The sequence below is a fragment of the Neophocaena asiaeorientalis genome, unplaced genomic scaffold (genome assembly GCF_003031525.2).
Source record: "Neophocaena asiaeorientalis asiaeorientalis breed wild unplaced genomic scaffold, Neophocaena_asiaeorientalis_V1.1 scaffold946, whole genome shotgun sequence".
Classification (NCBI taxonomy): domain Eukaryota; kingdom Metazoa; phylum Chordata; class Mammalia; order Artiodactyla; family Phocoenidae; genus Neophocaena; species Neophocaena asiaeorientalis.
Genome location: NW_020175049.1, coordinates 81,628 through 88,449, shown reverse-complemented (window position 1 = coordinate 88,449; position 6,822 = coordinate 81,628).

Below are 6,822 nucleotides of genomic sequence, written 5' to 3'. Positions count from 1 at the left end.
ACAAAGAAAAAATATTAAAAGCATCAAGGGAAAAACAACAAATAACATACGGAATCCCCATAAGGTTAAGAGCTGATCTTTCAGCAGAAACTCTGCAAGACAGAAGGGAGTTGCAGGACATATTTAAAGTGATGAAAGGGAAGAACCTACAATGAAGATTACTCTACCCAGCAAGGATCTCACTCAGATTCAACGGAGAAATTAAAACCTTACAGACAAGTGAAAGCTAAGAGAATTCAGCACCACCAAACCAGCTTTACAACAAATGCTAAAGGAACTTCTCTAGGCAGGAAACACAAGAGAAGGAAAAGACCTACAATAACAAACCCAAAACAATTAAGAAAATGGTAATAGGAACATACATATCAATAACTACCTTAAATGTAAATGGATTAAATGCTCCAACCAAAAGACACAGACTGGCTGAATGGATACAAAAACAAGACTCATATATATGCTGTCTACAAGAAACCCACTTCAGACCTAGGGACACACCAGACTGAATATGAGGGAATGGAAGAAGATATTCCATGCAAAATGGAAATCAAAAGAAAGCTGGAGTAGCAATTCTCACATCAGACAAAATAGACTTTAAAATAAAGATTATTATAGAGACAAAGAAGGATACTACATAATGATCAAGGGATCAATCCAAGAACAAGGTATAATAATTGTAAATAGTTATGCACCCAACACAGGAGCACCTCAATACATAAGGCAAATGCTGGCAGCCTTAAAAGGGGAAATCGAAAGTAACACAATCACAGTAGGGGACTTTAACACCCCACTTCCACCAATAGACAGATCCTCCAAAATGAAAATAAGTAAGGAAACAGAAGCTTTAAATGATACATTAAACAAGATGGACTTAATTGATATTTATAGGACATTTCATCCAAAAAGAACAGAATACACTTTCCTCTCAAGTGCTCATGGAACATTCTGCAGGATACATCATATCTTGGGTCACATATCAAGCCTCGGGAAATTTAAGAAAATTGAAATCGTATCAAGTATCTTTTCCAACCGCACCACTATGAGACTAGATATCAATTCCAGGAAAAAATCAGTAAAAAATACAAATACATGGATGCTAAATGCTACACTACTTAATACCCAAGAGATCACTAAAGAAATCAAAGAGGTAATCAAAAAATACCTAGAAACAAATGACAATGAAAACACGATGATCCAAAACCTATGGGATGCAGCAAAAGCAGTTCTAAGAGGGAGGTGTATAGCAATACAATCCTACCTCAAGAAACAAGAACCATCTCAAATAAACAACCTAACCTTACACCTAGGGCAATTAGAGAATGAAGAACAAAAAAACCCCTAAGTCAGCAGAAGGAAAGAAGTCATAAATATCAGATCAGAAATAAATGAAAAAGAAATGAAGGAAACAATAGCAAAGATCAATAAAACTAAAAGCTGGTTCTTTGGGAAGATAAACAAAATTGATAAACCATTAGCCATACTCATCAAGAAAAAAAGGGAGAAGACTCAAATCAATAGAATTAGAAATGAAAAAGAAGTAACAACTGACACTAGAGAAATACAAAAGATCGTGACAGATTACTACAAGCAACTATATGCCAATAAAATGGGCAACCTGGAAGAAATGGACAAATTCTTAGAAAAGCACAACCCTCCGAGACTGAACCAGGAAGAAATAGAAAATATAAACAGATGAATCAGAAGCACTGAAATTGAGACTGTGATTAAAAATCTTCCAACAGGTCTTCCCTGGTGGCACAGTGGTTGAGAGTCTGCTTGCCGATGCAGGGGACCACTGGTTTGTGCCCTGGTCCGGGAAGATCCCACATGTCATGGAGCTGCTAGGCCCGTGAGCCATGGCTGTTGAGCCTGCATGTCCTGAGCCTGTGCTCCGCAACAGGAGAGGCCACAACAGTGACAGACCCACGTACCGCCAAAAAAAAAAAATCTTCCAACAGACAAAAGTCCAGGATCAGATGGCTTCACAGGCGAATTCTATCAAACATTTAGAGAAGAGCTAACACCTATCCTTCTCAAACTCTTCCAAAATATAGCAGAGGGAGAAACACTCCCAAACTCATTCTACCAGGCCACCATCACCCTGATACCAAAACCAGACACAGATGTCACAAAGAAAGAAAACTACAGGCCAGTATCACTGATGAGCATAGATGCAAAAATCCTCAACAAAATACTAGCAAACAGAATCCAACAGCACATTAAAAGGATCATACACCATGATCAAGTGGGGTTTATCCCAGGAATGCAAGGATCCTTCAATACATGCAAATCAATCAATGTGATACACCATAATAACAAATTGAAGGATAAAAACCATATGATCATCTCACTAGATGCAGAAAGAGCTTTTGACAAAATTCAATACTGATTTATGATAAAAACCCTCCAGAAAGTAGTCATAGAGGGAACTTACCTCAACATAATAAAGGCCATTTATGACAAACCCACAGCCAACATCATTCTCAATGGCGTAAAACTGAAACCATTTCCTCTAAGATCAGGAACAAGACAAGGTTGCCCACTCTCACCACTATTATTCAACATAATTTTGGAAGTTTTAGCCACAGCAAACAGAGAAGAAAAAGAAATAAAAGGAATACAAATTTGGAAAGAAGAAGTAAAGCTGTCACTGTTTTTGCCGATGACATGATAGAATACATAGAGAATCCAAAAGATGATACCAGAAAACTACTAGAGCTAATCAATGAATTTAGTAAAGTAGCAGGATACAAAATTAATGCACAGAAATCTCTGGCATTCCTATCCACTAATGATGAAAAATCTGAAAGAGAAATTAAGAAAACACTCCCATTTACCATTGCAACAAAAAGAATAAAATATCTAGGAATAACATACCTAAAGAGAGAAAAGACCTGTATGCACAAAACTATAAGACACTGATGAAAGAAATTAAAGAAGATATAAACAGATGGAGAGATATACAATGTTCTTGGATTGGAAAGATCAACATTGTGAAAATAACTATACTACCCAAAGCTATCTACAGATTCAATGCAATTCCCTATCTAACTACCAATGGCATTTTTCAGAGGCCTAGAGCAAAAAATTTCTCAAGTTGTGTGGAAACACAAAAGACCCCGAGTAGCCAAAGCAATCTTGAGAAAGAAAAACGGAGCTGGAGGAATCAGGCTCCCTGACTTCACACTATACTACAAAGCTACAGTAATCAAGACAGTATGGCACTGGCACAAAAACAGAAATATGGATCAATGTAACAGGATAGAAAGCCCAGAGATAAACCACACACATATGGTCACCTTATTTTTGATAAAGGAGGCAAGAATATACAATGGAGAAAAGACAGCCTCTTCAATAAGTGGTGCTGGGAAAACTGGACAGCTACATGTAAAAGAATGAAATTAGAACACTCCCTAACACCATGCACAAAAGTAAACTCAAAATGGATTAAAGACCTAAATATAAGGCCAGACACTATAAAACTCTTAGAGGAAATGATAGGCAGAACATTCTATGACATAAATCACAGCAAGAGCCTTTTTGACCCACCTACTAGAGAAATGGAAATAAAAACTAAACAAATGGGTCTAATGAAACTTAAAAGCTTTTGCACTGCAAGGGAAACCATAAACAAGATGAAAAGACAACCCTCAGAATGGGAGAAAATATTTGCAAATGAAGCAACAAACAAAGGATCAATCTCCAAAATATACAAGCAGCTCATGCAGCTCAATATCAAAAAAACAAACAACCCAATCCAAAAATGGGCAGGAGACCTGAATAGACACTTTTCCGAAGAGGACATACAGATTGCCAAGAAGCACATGAAAAGCTGCTCAACATCACTAATTATTAGAGAAATGCAAATAAAACTACAATGAGGTATCACCTCACACCAGTTAGAATGGGCATCATCAGAAAATCTATAAACAACAAATGCTGGAGAGGGTGTGGAGAAAAGGGAACCCTCTTGCACTGATGGTGGGAGTGTAAATTGATACAGGCACTATGGAGAACAGTATGGAGGTTCCTTAAAATCTAAGAATAGAACTACTATATGACCCAGCAATCCCACTACTGGGCATATACCCTGAGAAAACCATAATTCAAAAAGTCATGTACCACAATGTTCATTGCAGCTCTCTTTACAATAGCCAGGACATGGAAGCAACCTGAATGTCCATTGACAGATGTATGGATAAAGCAGATGTGGCACATATATACAGTGGAACATTACTCAGCCATAAAAATATACAAAATTGAGTTCTTTGTGGTGAGGTGGAAGGACTTGGAGTCTGTCATGCAGAGTGAATTAAAGTATGAAGAACCTAGGGGCAGGACAGGAATAAAGACGTAGGTGTAGAGAATGGACCTGAGGACACGGGGAGGGGGAATGGTAAGCTGGGACGAAGTGAGAGAGTGGCATGGACTGATATATACTACCAAATGTGAAATAGATAGCTAGTGGGAAGTAGCCGCATAGCACAGGGAGATCAGCTGGGTGCTTTGTGACCACCTAGAGGGGTGGGATAGGGAGGGTGGGAGGGAGGCACAGGAGGGAGGAGATATGGGGATATATGTATATGTATAACTGATTCCCTTTGTTATAGAGCAGAAACTAACACACCATTGTAAAGCAGTTATACTCTGATAAAGATTTTTTTAAAAAAGTAATAAATAAAATGACCCAACTATATATTGTTTACAAGTAATACATAAAAACACAAACAAGTTAAATGAAAAATATATAAAATAATATATTCTTCAAACATAATGAAGTTGAATTGACTTGTGATGCAAAATCTTTGCCCACCTGATAACACGTTGCTATAAGAATCAATCAACCTTTCCCTTTTGACATATCTGTATCCCTGAATAAAACATCTTAAACCTCCTTTTCTCTGCTCATGCCATGCTTTATTTGCCACACTTTCTGTTTTTCACTGAACAGTACCCATGTATTTTTCTGATTGTTTGTTATAAACGTAATGCTATGAAACATCTAAATTCATCAAATACCTCACAGTTTACAACCTCATAATACAGAAACAGATAATAAGTGTTAGATGATTTGGTAAGGTACAGATATTTGGAAAAAGAAGTCTGACAAAGATGAAGGTGAGGCAGATCATTATTTGAAGATATCCACGGCCCTCTAATTGGTCTCCTTGTTTCTAGTTTTTCTTTCCTCTCAAACTTTCCTTAACAACAGGTAAAAATATTATCAAAGTAAAGATCTAATTATATTCTTTCCCTGCTCAAAATGTTTTTCCCCACTGACCCTATCCTCACCAGCAGGTGGGTCTATTTAGTATTAAGACCCAGCATATGTGGAATGAAACCCAGGCCCAAAGCTGCAGGCTTTCTTCCTCTCCAGAACCTTGAACACTCTCCCAGATTGTACTCCAGCCCTCCCTTCCCCCACACCTCCCTCCTGGAGCTCTGGCTCATTTTCCTGGGTCCAGATATCCTGCTTATCTATTTTATTGGGTCCTGACACTGCCTATCTACTGCATCCAGGCACTAACTGGGAATCTTTTGCCAAAATTTAAACCATGTTACTGCTCCCATTTGTGCCCAGGAGGCTCCTGCCACCATGTTCCATCAAATGTTTAGGATGTCCCCTTAAATATCAATGCTGCCTAGATCACATCACCATGTTTCATTGGAATTTATATATTGGACCCTTGCTTCCCTTTATTTCACACCAACCCACCTCTGAGGTCCTAGATTGCTTTACAAGCATAGGTTTATCACACTGTTCCCTTTGACTCTTCCCTCATCAACTTCTAATCTTCCTTCCCCAAGAAAAAGAACAGAGGGTGATAAGAAGCAATAGGCACAAGATAGAAATAAGCCAGAATTTCAATTATCAAATTGGAAGACAGTGAATTAATGCTTTTTTTTTTTCTTTTCCCAAACTCCGTAACGATCCCTTCCCTCCACCCTTCCCCCTCTGCTAACCATAAGCTCATTCTCTAAGTCTGTAAGTCTGTTTCTGTTTTGTAAATACGTTCATTTGTATCATTTCTTTTTAGATTCCGCATGTAAGCGATATCATGTGATGTATCTCTTTCTCTTCTATTGGCTTTTACTGTAGGGGAGACAGGCTATGTCCCTGTCTCATAACAAGCACTCCATTTGGAGGTCCCAAAGCATTAAACGATATGAGGATATGGGTTAGAGGATGGTTAATTTACAGAGGCAGGGAATCCTGGTTAAAATAAATTTTCTAGGAAAAAAGAACATGGGTGATCCTAATTTTGGCAACAGGACATACTTATTTATGGGCACATTTGTAGACAACCAAGCCCACACTTGTTTTATAATAATACATCAGTCACAGGTAGGATAATTACCTTCAAAAATAACGTAAAAGTGCTAATGCTAAGGAAGGCATAAATAATTCTCTGAGTCATTATTGACTAAGAGTGGTGTATAATTTTCTGTCAGGTACAGTTAAAGGAAGAATTACTGACTTAAGGCCTGATACGTTGCATTTCAGAAAATAAACATTGAAAAGAATGGGGCAAGATAGAGAGTAGGCTTAAGTCTAAAGCTATGGGCTCAAGTACTGGATCTTACAAATACTGTGAGCCAGGCTTTTGGTCTCACAGAACCTCAGTTTTATATCTGTAAAATGGACTGTTAAAACCTTTCTTGTCTATCTCAGAGATTATTTGAAGAACAATATAAACAGTATACTTCCATTCAAAAGGTAATTATTTTGTCTGTTATTATGGCCACTTGGACAGGCACAGTGACTCATAATCAGGTCAACGTAATGTTTCAGTTTTTTTTTTTTTTTTTTTTTTTTTTTTTTTT